The sequence below is a fragment of the Triticum aestivum genome, chromosome 3B, assembly GCF_018294505.1.
Source record: "Triticum aestivum cultivar Chinese Spring chromosome 3B, IWGSC CS RefSeq v2.1, whole genome shotgun sequence".
NCBI lineage: Eukaryota > Viridiplantae > Streptophyta > Magnoliopsida > Poales > Poaceae > Triticum > Triticum aestivum.
The window spans coordinates 314,966,051-314,980,268 of NC_057801.1; positions in this window are offsets into that span (position 1 = coordinate 314,966,051).

Consider the following 14,218-nt stretch of genomic DNA (forward strand, 5'->3'; position numbering starts at 1 on the left):
TCTCCGATTGAAAAGAGAGGCAAAGCTTGATAAGATGAAAGAACTTGAAGAGATGACACAACACTCCGGAAAGAATTGAAATAGAATGAAATGAACTTAGAAGGAAGGATTGAATGGATTTGAATATCTGAGAAGAACGAAGAAATGCAAAACTCCAATTCAAAGGAATACGGAGAATTAATTGCACTTCAAGACGCGAGAAGAAAAAATAATTGAACTCCACCAACAAAATCTAGATGAACTCTTGAAAGAATGAATTAAATCATGAAGAACCACCATGAAGAACTCCGGTAACGAAATGATGATGAGATAGAATGAAGGACGAATGGATAAGATGAGCCTTGCGATGATTTAGATGGAGGTTCCGACAAAATAGCCGAGGAAAAATTGAACTCCGGAAAAGAAAAGATGAAAACACTTGGAACTAGAATTTATTCAACAAGAACAAACTCCAAAGAAAGGATTAATCACTGGGATGAAATAAAAATAAGATTTATTGTATGCTTATCCTTCATCAAAATAAATTGATGACGAGATGGATTTTGCATACTACTTATTCCTCTTGAAAAGGATTGAGAAGTGACATATCGCAAACTTGAGAAAGTCTTCATGAACCACCGGTAGGATTGAAAAGAACGAAAGGATTAAAATGATACTCAAAGAAAAAGAATCTTGAATGAACCACCGTAAGAAATCAAAAATGACTGACGACATAGAATGGATCGCCGGGAATAATTAGAAGAACCACTTGAACGAAGCACCGGGATAATTAGAGGACGATAGCTGGAATGAGAGGACGAAGAATTCTTCTAGAACGATGGCCTCCGGTGAAAAGAAACGGAAAGACAACTTCTGACATACTCCGGATGGTAAGAAAAGAATATCTGACAAATGGAATAATTCGATAGGATAGCATGAAGCTAGAACCACGAATCTTCGAGAGGACGGACAAGATTTAGAGGACAACTCTTCTTGAATCTTGAAACGATGACGGGAAACACCACCAAAATTACTGAGGAACTCTGGGAGAATGAAAAGCGAAGGGGTTGAGCCAACAATGAAATGATTTGAAATCGATCTTGAAAAGGCATGTGACTGATGAAATTCATTGTTATGTCAGACTTGAAAAGGATTTGAGAATAACTCCGGGGAAATTAGAAGAGTCAGGTAAGATCCTGGAAAAAGACCCGTGGGTTAGGGCCCACTGAAGAGAAACATCATTGAAGGATTGCTTGAAATAGAGATTGCACCGGTTGAATTAAATGGCTTGAATGAGATAATAATCTCCAAATAGCTTGAACGGATCTTGGAAGAAAAGACGAGTCTTCTGAGATATCTTGAGCACTCCGGACAAGAATAGAGAGGGGTGAACAAATAAGAGGAGCACCGGTATGAGAAAGCATTTGACACAAGGAAAGGAATATGATCAACACTAAAAGCTTGAATTGGATCCACCGGAGGAGAAAAGAGACGAAGAATAAAGAACTTGCAACTGTTGAGCATCTTCATGGGAAATCACCGGATAAGAACATCGAAAGAAAAGAATGAAGAGACTTCTCTCAAATAAAAGGATACATGATTAAGAAATCTGAGTCCTTGAAGAAAAAGGGTGGGAGGGCGGGAAAACAAAGACAACTCGGGACGGATGAAACAAACACCGTTGAGAAAATTGATCTTGCAAATATTGAAATGATTGGATCCACTTGAAGAGAAGCACGCCGGTTGGAAAAGAATTGACATGACCATCTCGATAAACAAGAAGGATTAGCACTCTCATAGAAATATGAGAACACCGCTTAGGAAAGGTATGGAATCAACACTTGACATTGAAGCAACTCAAATACCACAACTCAAAACAAAACAAAGGATTGGCTTGCAGAAATAAGCCGGAACAAATACATATGATAGAGATTTACCCAATCCCATATCATGCATCTGTCGGAAAGATATCCTAGGAGCTACTTGAATTCCCACCTATAAACTCCCGAAACTTTCTGGTTATGCAATCTGGTGTTGGGGATACAAGGGAAGCAATATATCTCACCCAAACTAACAATCCCTACATCCAGCTGTATCCATCTGTCAACACATAACCAAGAAACCTTCGGAAATCGTGTACCTCAACCTTCAAAAAGCATCCATTATACGAGTTATGGCAATACTCCCAAACTCCCCAGTACTGGATGACGTCGAGGTTATCTCACCAACAACTGCATAAAAGAGATTTTCGATGTCGGCAAAATTCAGGTATTCCAGAACTGCAACGATAAAATTGTGACGACAACACCTTGGAGCTCAACTCCCCGGGTCAAAGCCACATAAATAGACAGGAGGCACCAAGAACAAAGTTCTCGTCACAAAACCATCGGAACGATTCCAAGATACCCGCGTGATCCTAAAAAAATTTGAGTGAAATTTGAGGAGAGGAAAGACAAAACATCTACGTCAGGAGACCTCACCAGAGCGTCGAAGGGGCTGAGGAGTAAAAAGAATCCTACTCTCCGATATATATAATCCTAAGACTTAAAACATTTTTGTTCTAGACTCAACAACGGCCAACAATCAAGGGGGCTCCTATGGTCGGTCGAGGCTCTGATACCAAATTTTCACGCCCAATATGCGACCCTATCCAAAAGGAACTCGAAGGTCCCACCAAGGATAGACCCGCATATTGAAACGCTTTTGCAAGGTGGATATCATTACATCAACATTACATAATAGATGGGGATACATACAAGAGGCATACAATGCCACACGAATACAACATCACAATACATCAAAGCATCATCCGACTACAGATGAATCACAAACAGCAACTCAAACGACATCCACCCTGCTAGCCCAAGCTGCCGACCTGGAACCTATCCCCTGATCGAAGAACAAGCAGAAGAAGAACTCAACGCAAGCAAGCATCGCTCTCGCGTCAAGATCATCGCACAACCTGAACCTACAACTGTTGTTGTAGTAATCTGTGAGCCACGAGGACTCAGCAATCCCATTACCATGGGTATCAAGACTAGCAAAGCTTAAAGGGAAAGGAAGGGGTAAAGTGGTGAGGCTGCAGCAGCGACTAAGCATATATGGTGGCTAACATATGCAAATAAGAGCGAGAAGAGAACAAGCGGAATGGTCGTGAAGCTAGCAATGATCAAGAAGTGATCCTGAACTCCTACTTACGTCAAACATAACACAGAAACCGTGTTCACTTCTCGGACTCCGCCGAGAAGAGACCATCACGGCTACACACGCGGTTGATGCGTTTTAATTCGGATCTGGTGTCAAGTTATCTACAACCGGACATTAACAAATTCCCATCTGCCTATAACCACATGCACGGCTTTCGAAAGATTATACCCTGCAGGGGTGTCCCAACTTAGCCCATGACAAGCTCTCGCGATCAACGAAGGAATAGACCTTCTCCCAGGAAGACCCGATCAGACTCGGAATCCCGGTTTACAAGACATTTCGACAATGGTAAAACAAGACCAGCGAAGCCGCCCGATGCGCCGACAATCCCGATAGGAGCTGCACATATCTCGTTCTCAGGGCAACACCGGATGAGACATCCTACGAGTAAAACCAGCCCTCGAGTTGCCCCGAGGTGGCCCCGCAGTCTACTCGGTTCGGACCAACACTTAGACAAGCACTGGCCCGGGGGGGCTAAAATAAAGATGACCCTCGGGTTGGCCGACCCAAGGGAAAGGGTAGGTGGTGGTGAGGCAAATGGTAAAACCAAGGTTGGGCCTTGCTGGAGGAGTTTTATTCAAAGCGAACTGTCAAGGGGTCCCATAAATCACCCGACCGCGTAAGGAACGCAAAATCCGGGAACATCACACCGGTATGACGGAAACTAGGGCGGCAAGAGTGGAACAAAACACTAGGCAAAAGGCCGAGTCTTCCACCCTTTACCAAGTATATAGATGCATTAATAATATAAGAGATATTGTGATATCCCAACCATAATCCTGTTCACCATGGAGAAATCTTCAACTTCACCTGCAACTAGCAACGCTATAAGAGGGGCTGAGCAAAAGCGGTAACATAGCCAAACAGTGGTTTGCATAGGAAAGGTGTCAAAGGTTAGAGGTTCATGGCAATTTGGGATGGCTTGATAAACAGGTGATAGGTAGCGCAGCATAGCGATAGAACGAAGCAACTAGCATAGCAATGATAGTAGTGAGATCCTGGGTAGCGGTCATCTTACCTGAAATCCCGCAAGGAAGAAGAGCGAGTCCATGAAGAAGATGAAGCCACGAAGACGAACCAAGCGTAGACGAACGAATCCTCAGGATCGCAACGAAACAGGAACTATCGAAAAGAAGCACACAACATAGGTAAACACACCACACATGAACAAGGCATGATGCACAACAAGCATGATGCATGACACGGCTACATGAAGCTACTCATGGCAAGAGATGATGCAAACAAGAGCAACACATCAAGGCAAGTTTAAATGAGGCCGGGAACAACATATAACAATTCCGGTAAGTCCTCATATGCAAATTTCGAAATTGGTCCAAATCTGAATAAAACTTATGTTCAAGTTGTTAAACAGCAAGTTAAGATGCACAAAGATGTTCTACACGAGATTCTAGTCAAATTACATATAAAGTTCATTTAGTTCGGAGCTACGGCTAGAAGATATGAGCAAAACAAGTTAAACATGGCATTGATGCAAAATGCATACAAACATCAAACAAACTCCTCAAAACAAGGATGCAACAAGATAATATGAAACTACATGCAATTCTAAGCAAGTTACATATAGAGCACACTCAAAACGGAGCAACAGTTCAACACCCACACATGAAACAAGTTTAAAGGACAAGCTGTCCAAAACAGCGACTAGGCATATTGCAAGCATCAAAACAACATGCTACAGCATCTCAACATAATAACAAAAGGCATGGGCATGATGTACAGGTAAAGCACAACATAACATGAACACTGAGCTATCTCCAGAAATCACTAGAACATGCTCAAACACACATGGTAAGATTGCAAGTAATAACAATTTCAGACTTTGCAGAAAATAACAGCACGATGCAATGTTTAGAGCTATCAAACAACATGTTACAGGAACTTATAATGACAAACAAAGGCATGGCATGATTCTACTCAAAGGGCAGGGATGGATAGACAACAACCTATTGTTCAAAACATCCTTACTGAAGTATCTCTAAATATGCATGGATCTCTCTGTAGCAACATGTTTACATGGCATCAAAATTACAGCAGAACAGGGACTAAAATCAGCAACATCACGATGCCTAGTTTGCATGCTTGTGCTAGTCACCACATTGATCACAAAAATACATGGCATACATCACTGTAAAGAAGACATGGCATAGTTCAAAACACATGTAGACATCAACCTCATAGGATGCACACATCAATCATGGCAAAAATGACAAAAGAGCTCGTTCTGTTAACAGACAGCAGAAAACATTATGAAGCACTCTTACGATGATGATTCAGGCATGCAGATGACCTCAAATGAATATGATGCAATGGAATGAAATGATGTACTCGTTGAGGCGAACAATTTTACATATTACACGCATGAAACGGATCTACGGATGCAGATTTACGATGGCATGAACATGGCATGAAAATTACAAAATCCGGGACTTAGGCGTTTTCGGGGAAGGGGAAAGTCAACCTCTGTTTTCAGATCTGAGATGCACGGGTCCCGAGGTTATCCGGAGAGCATCGGGGAAGAAGAAGATGCGGCGGCCGGAGCTAGGGATCGCCGGATCTAGGGCCGAGGACGGCGCGAGAGGCGAGGCGAGGGGCGGCGCGGCTCGCGCGGTGGCGGCCGGCGGCGGGGCCGGGCTCCAGCATGGGGAGGCGGGCGGCCGGAGCGGCACCGGTCGGGACGCGCCGGCGGGCGGCGGCGACCGGGAGGCGGGGAGGCGAAGGGGCCGGCGCGGCGGCGCGCAGGGCGACGCGCCCGCGGCGGCGGCGGCAGGGCACCGGGCGGCGCGGTGGGGAGGCGCCGGCGACCGGGCTCATGCGGGAGCGCGGGGAGATGGGCCGGGAGGGCCCGATCCGGGCTCTCCGGGCCGCGGCGACGGGGACGGCGCGGGGCGCCATGTGGCGCGCACGGATAGGGCCAGGAGGCGGCGGAGACTGACGTGGCGCCCTCTGATAGGCTGGAGCGACATGGCTGAGGGCGGCAGACATGTCCGGTTGCGGCCGGACGTGTCCGGCGCGCGAGGAGGGAGAGGGTTAGGGTTCATCTGCGATTTCGGGGGAGGGAGACTAATATATAGGTAGAGGAAGCTAGGAGAGTCCAAATGAGGAGCGGTTTTCGGCCACGCAATCGTGATCGAACTACCGAGAGCATGGAGGGGAGTTAGATGGGTTTTGGGCCACTTTGGAGGGGTGTTGGGCTGCAAAGAGAAGGAGGCTTTTACGGTTACCCGGTTAACCGTTGGAGTACCAAACGACCTCCGAATGGAACGAAACTTGACAGGCGGTCTACCGGTGGTATACCAAGGCCACTTGGCAAGCCTCGGTCCATTCCGAGAAAGTTTAACACCCTCTCACAATAAGAGATGAAAGGGGAACGCCGGAGGACACAGGAGCGCCGGATTGCAAAACGGACAACGGGGAAAAGGCTCGGATGCATGAGACGAACACGTATGCAAAATGAAATGCACATGATGACATGACAAAATGCAACACGCAAGCAAATGACATGGAAACGACGACGAATAACTGGCAGACACCTGGCGCATCAGATCCGGGGCGTTACAACATGAATAAGCATTTTTTTCTCAGGTTGGTACGGGCCTAAGGCCTTCATCCATATTAGTTTGTTGTCATCTCTATTTGTATCGTGCTACTGTCATGAGAAACTCCTTTATCTTTGCACTTTTAAGTTTTGTAACCTATGATAAATGGCAATGCTTTGAGTGTTGAGTTGAGCTAATTGGCACTAATTAAATAAACTAATACCTCTCTTTAAGCAAGACTACTATGTTGCTAACTTTACCCATTAAGATAATGAGGGTGCTTCTATTTGTTAGTGTATGTTTCATCAACTAGTCCCACTATTACAGTAATCTCACTCTCTCAATATATGTGCCAACAGGGATGCTCGATTTTGTTGGAACTGCACAAAAACTTTGGGTGCTTCATTGCCTCGACAGCTTCCGTCATTTCCTGTCAGTCGCTAATCTCCGCTTGCTTTCTTCCTTTGCTATCAGTCGCTTGGCTTATCTCGGCTTCCAGTCAAAGGAAATACTAATTGATATGCTACCTCACACAGGTTGGTATTGGTCTTTATCCTGATTATTGTGCCTGTCATATGTATTGGTAATTTGGTATTGTGCTACTATTTGCCGATTTCATAAAGGAGTAATTTGGAGCCTGAACTCGCAGGCAAATCATTACATCGGATGATTTCAGTAGAACTGCATAAAATGATCAGATGGACAGGTACTTATGTTGCTACTATGTACTCCAAAGTTCACTCAAACAAGCATCGATGTTGACAAGAAGTGCCTATATTCATCCGAGTATCAACCGGCGTCAACCAATTGTCAAACTCCAACTATTAGGAGAGTGAACGCCAAAAATATTGCTTGGTGCATAGCCTAGAAAAACGCAGTCCAGTCTTTGGTCCCAACTTGTGCCTTTTGGTTATCGGCACATATGGTAGTGAACTATATGGCATGGAGTCTAAAGATTCCAGACAAGTTGGTTGACGCGTATATTCATCTGGGACTTAATCAGTCTGCACGCCAAGGATGCTCCATTTCAGTTGAACTGCACAAAAAATTTGGTTGGTTCATTTTCTCAACCGCCTCCTTTCTCGTCTGCAATGTAGAATTTTGGCGAGATACAGGACCAAGAAGAGCCAGTAAACTAGTTGGATGAAAGTAGTGGCCAAGTTGCTCAAACCTCCGTCGGCACGAGGCCACTATTTGAGGATAAACCTACAAGTTCAAATTGTCTGTGCTGCCTCTTATGTACTCGAAAGTTTACTCATACAAGAACTAATTTTAGCAAGAAGTACCTTTGATTGAACACCATTTACCAGTCTGTACACTAGGTAATTAAAGTTCGTCCATGGATCATATTGGCCGTGATCTGAATCATTTGGATGCATAAACATACTGAACATGTGTATATCTGAATCTTTTTGTGAATTATGTATGAATATTGTCGTGTGATCTATCGATCATTTGGATGCATAGATATGTTGAGCTTGTGTATATATGAATCTTTTGAGTTATTGATAGTGAATGTTGGCTATGAATATGAACGTGTCCTGTGAACCTGAGTTTGATATGAATTGCAACAGAACCAGATATAACCCTTCTCCTCCTCTTAATCTGCGACTCCACTGCCGTGTTTTCCCATCTCCGAGTCGTTCTCGTCCGGGGCCTCACCTCGTCCACCACCTCGCTGTGTTCGATGCGGCGTGGTCAACAAAGGAGAGTCATCGGAAGAGGACTGTACATGGAGAGCCTGACAGCTGGGACCCACGAGGTCCATGGTCGCACGCAAGGAAAGTTCCTCCTTATTAAGCTGAAAAAAATGTTTCCTCCACCTGACAGCAGGGACCCACCGGCTGTATCTTCGCACGGAAGGAAGTGCCTCCTTGTTTTGTGAAAAAAATTATTCATCCCGTCGACAGCTGGGACCCGTCAGATTTGGTGACTGACTTGTGGGCCTGCTAAGCGGACGTGTACGCAAGGCTTTGTCAACTTAATCAACAAATGATTCTAGCCGCTGGACCGTTGGATGTTAATCCAACAGCCGTGCTCCTTCTCCAACCTCTGTTCTTGCTCCTGTGTCCCGTGGGCAGCACCGTGGCTGTGCTGCCGCACCCGAACCAGTGAAGTTTCCCACTCCTCTCCATCTGCGACTCCACTGCCCTGTCTTCCCCATCTCCGGGTCATTCCAATCTGGGTGCGCTCGGCACGGTGTGGTCAACGTGGTTAACAACCGAGAGTCATCGGAAGATGACTGTACGTGAGAGGCTGACAGTGCGGACGCGCCATGCCCATGGATGCATGCATGCAACGGAACACGGCGAGGTCAACGTGGTCAAGGAACGACTTCCATCGGAAGTATACTGTACATGGAGAGTCTCAGCTGGGTCCACGGCCGCAGCAAGTAAGTGGCTCCTTATTACGCGGAAAATAATGATTCCTCCAACTGACAGCAGAGACCCACTGGACGGGCCATCGTATTTTGCACAAAAAAACGTTTGCCCCCTGTCTGCTGGGACCCACCTGACGGGCCACCGTATTTCGCGAAAAAAACGTCCCCCCCGCTGTCAGCTCGGACCCACCGAAAGTGCCTCCTTATTACGCACAAAAAAATGAATACTCCCACTGCTAGCTGGGACCCACCTTGGTGGGAGGCTGACTTGTGGGCCTACTAAGTTGACGGGGACGAAGGGCTTTGTCAACTTAGTCAATATGAACGATTCTAGCTCCAGTGACCGTACGATGTCCATCCAATGGCCGTAGTGCTTCTTCAACCTTTGATCTTCTTGCTCCAGCCGGCCAAACCAGCGTCGGTCGTGCCTCATGCTCCTGCCTCCCATGGCCGGCTGTGCTGCTGCGGAGGACTCACCGCCCCCTACTATTCCCACCGCTGGCCAGGCCCTGCGGCGACGGCAGCCTCACACCGCAGCCGAACCAGTGAACCCTCCTACTCCTCTCCGCACGGGCTTCCACTGATGCGTCTTCCCCGGCTCCGCGTTGTCCCCTTCCTAGGTGTCACGCCCGATATGCGACCCTATCCAAAAGGAACTCGAAGGTCCCACCAAGGATAGACCCGCATATTGAAACGCTTTTGCAAGGTGGATATCATTACATCAACTTTACATAATAGATGGGGATACATACATAAGGCATACAATGCCACACGAATACAACATCACAATACATCAGAGCATCATCCGACTACGGATGAAACACAAACAGAAACTCAAACGACATCCACCCTGCTAGCCCAGGCTGCCGACCTGGAACCTATCCCCTGATCAAAGAAGAAACAGCAGAAGAACTCAACGCAATCAGGCATCGCTCTCGCGTCATGATCATCGCGTAACCTGGACCTGCAACTGTTGTTGTAGTAATCTGTGAGCCACGAGGACTCAGCAATCCCATTACCACGGGTATCAAGACTAGCAAAGCTTAAAGGGAAAGGAAGGGGTAAAGTGGTGAGGCTGCAGCAGCGACTAAGCATATATGGTGGCTAACATACGCAAATAAGAGCGAGAAGAGAGCAAGCGGAACGGTCGTCAACTAACAATGATCAAGAAGTGATCCTGAACTCCTACTTACGTCAAGCATAACCCAAAGACCGTGTTCACTTCCCGGACTCCACCGAGAAGAGACCATCACGACTACACACGCGGTTGATGTGTTTTAATTCGGATCTGGTGTCAAGTTATCTACAACCGAACATTAACAAATTCCCATCTGCCTATAACCGCAGGCACGGCTTTCAAAAGATTATACCCTGCAGGGGTGTCCCAACTTAGCCCATGACAAGCTCTCGCGATCAACGAAGGAATAAACCTTCTCCCAGGAAGACCCGATCAGACTCGGAATCCCGGTTTACAAGACATTTCGACAATGGTAAAACAAGACCAGCAAGACCGCCCGATGCGCCGACAATCCCGATAGGAGCTGCACATATCTCGTTCTCAGGGCAACACTGGATAAGCTAAGCGTACAGGAACCGATGAACCAAGTTGCCAAGGAATGGTCCCGCACGGTGCTCTAGTTTGGACCAACACTTAGACAAGCATTGGCCCGGGGGGCTGTAATAAAGATGACCCTTGGGTTAATTACTCCCAAGGGAAATATAGGTGGTGGTGAGGCAAATGGTAAAACCAACGTTGGGCCTTGCTGGAGGAGTTTTATTCAAAGCGAACTGTCAAGGGGGTCCCATAAATCACCCGACCGCGTAAGGAATGCAAAATCCGGGAACATAACACCGGTATGACGGAAACTAGGGCGGCAAGAGTGGAACAAAACACTAGGCATAAGGCCGAGCCTTCCACCCCTTACCAAATATATAGATGCATTAATAATATAAGAGATATTGTCATATCCCAACCAAGATCATGTCCACCATGGAGCAATCTTCAACTTCACCTGCAACTAGCAACGCTATAAGAGGGCTGAGCAAAGCGGTAACATAGCCAAACAACGGTTGGCTAGGAAGGGTGTCAAAGGTTAGAGGTTCATGGCAATATGGGAAGGCTTGATAAACAGGTGATAGGTAGCGCAGCATAGCGATAGAACGAAGCAACTAGCATAGCAGTGATAGTAATGAGATCCAGGGTAGCGGTCATCTTGCCTCAAATCCCGCAAGGAAGAAGAACGAGTCCATGAAGAAGACGAACGGGAGTAGTCGAACAAATCCTCACAATCGCAACATTACCGGACTAAGAAGCAACACCGGAAAGAAACAAAACAACATGGTAAATGCACAAGTATAAACATGGCATGATGCACAAACAAGTATGATGCATGTCCGGTTTAATGAGGCATGGCAAAGTGCAACAAAAAATACTACAAGTTAAGTGGAGCTCAATATGCAACGAGTTGCATATTGACGAAACACCACATCGATTATTTAGTTCCCTCTCGGTTTTGTACCCAACAATATTAAATGTTATTAAACATGGCAAGGGGTGAAGCATATGAAAACTACCTATCTAGACAAGTTTAGATGAGGCCGGAACAACAAACAACAATTCCGGAAAATCCGCATATGCATATTTTAGATTCGGTACTGTTCTGCCCTAAACACAATTTTATTGTTGTTAAACAGGAAAATAAAGTGGACCATGTTAAACTAGGCATTTTTCCACCCCATTTACATATAAAGTGGACCATGTTAAATTCGGAGCTACGGTTATTTAGTTATGAAATAAATCATTTTAACATGGCATTTTAGCAAATTAGAGAAAACAGCATGTTAAACATATTTAACATGGATGAAAGTTGCATATTATTAATCTACACAATTTTCTGAGCATTTTACATATACAAATTATTTTAATCCGATGCACAGTTTGAGAGATATTAAATGCATGAACAACAGGGGGTTTTCTGCAAAACTGTAATTCACCGGAATAATAGACAAATCGCAGAGACTGGAAAAAAACACTACTGGGCTGAAACTGCTGGCCCAACAGGAACAGGCGCTGGGGGAGGCAGCTCACCATGGGCCTTGGCCCGCCTCGGATCTGGAGGAGGCTGGCTGGCTGGGCCTTGGAGGCCGCTGGCCCAGGCGCTGGAGGAGACCCACGCGGACGCCGGGCGCTCACGGGCCAGCTGGATCTGGAGGTGCACTGGGCCTCGCGGTCAACGCGCGCTGCTGGCCGGGCTGGCGGGGAAGCAGGGCGGCTGGGCTTGGAGCCGAAGCTGGGCCTTGACGCGGAGCAGCAGAAGCGGCCCAAGGCAAAAAGGCCACGCGCGCGAGACGACGGGTCAACGGGCACGGGCGCTGCTCGTGCGCTCGTCTACAGAGACGGGCGGGCGAGGCAGAAGTAGGGTACGACGGCGCTGCTTGAACTCCGGCCGGCGAGGGCGCAGCTTGGGGAGGCGAAGATGCGGGACTTGGGGACGAGCGAGGGGGATGCGGCCCAGACGCGTGCTGTCGCTCGAAGCTGAGGATGAGCGGGCGTCGCGGCTCCAAGAACATGGCGGGGCTGCGAGATCCGGCAGTCTTGGCGACGGGGATGACGCAGAAGCATCCGAAACGGGCGGAACGGAGCGCGGGGAAGCCGTGGTGTGGGGTCATGGGGACTGGGTCGCCGGAGCAGCGCAGTGACGAGGCCAAGGCCGAATCCTTTTGGTCCCTGCAAGAAGACGCAGAGGAAGAGAGAGATGAGATGATGGAGATGGAAACAGAGGGAAGAAGGAAAGGGAAAGGGCGAGCGAGGCTCATCTGCTGGGTTGCTGGCGCCTACCGGCGGCGCGGCCGCGGTCAGGGACGAAGGAGCTGCGGGAGGCCGGACTTGTCCAGGAGGCAGGGGAGCAGGGAGATCTGGCGCTGTGGTGCCGCTGGTTGGCTCGGGGCTGAAATGAGGGGAGGAGCTCAGACACGGAAATGGAGGCGGTCGGAGGCTGCGGTTGGTGGATTGGATTGGGATGAGATCCCGATGAAGACAGACAAGAGGAGTGGCGGCGGCTTGGAGGATCCCTAGAAATTAGGGATTCGGTCTCAGGATAGGCTAATATATATACGCGAGTGGACTAGGCTTAGGGGCTACCTCGTCCCTCCGATTGCAATCGGACGGTCGCGAATAAATAGGCTAGGACATCCAATTAAGAAAATGGAGATGTTTTCGGGATGTTTGGGGATGATCTGGATCCAACGGTGACGACTGCTCAGGTCGGGTTCGGGGGAGGTTTCGGACACGCACGCGAGAGGGGGGGTCGGTGGCTGCAGGTGGGCTGTGTAGAATGCCTCGAGCTGAGAAGAGAGAGAAACAGAGCGACCTGGTGGCAGTTTCGGAGACCGAAACGTCCGATGATTAAACCGACTATATCGTTGTTATAAATATAACGGTTGGGCAGTCAAACGGACTCCGAATGCGACGAAACTTGGCAGGCGGCCTGTCTACACTATAATAAGACCGCACGACAAGTTGTAACCCATTCCGAGAACATTTTTATGCCACTTATAAAATAATATTTCGGAGGTGCCGCGGGCGCGTGCGAGTGTGGTCAGGTTCAGAACGGACAACAGAGAGAACCGGCAGAACCCGAACGGATGCAAGTTTTGAAAAACATGCGGATGAAATGCAGATGATGACATGAGATGAGATGCATAACAAGAACAAAATGCAAAACAACAGACAAAAACCCAACCACGGAGGAAATAAAAATCACATAGCCGGAAATGGCAAGAGTCGGAGTTACGAATATGGAAAGTTGTATCCGGGGCGTTACAACACTCCACCACTACGAGAGGATCTCGTCCCGAGATCTAGGATGGCACCAGAGGGAAAAGGAAGAGGAAGGTAAGCGGTAAAACTAAGTTGCTTCTTCGACCAATGAGTGAAACCACGAACCTTGAGAGGTTGAGCAATATAAAAGAAAGAGTACAACAGAGATGAACGAGATTGCAAACAATCTGTTAGAAAAAAGGAACAAGGAACATTACGAGAACTTGAAGGTTGCAAAGACGTGAATGACGAGCACAGTGGACAAGAAGGAATTGA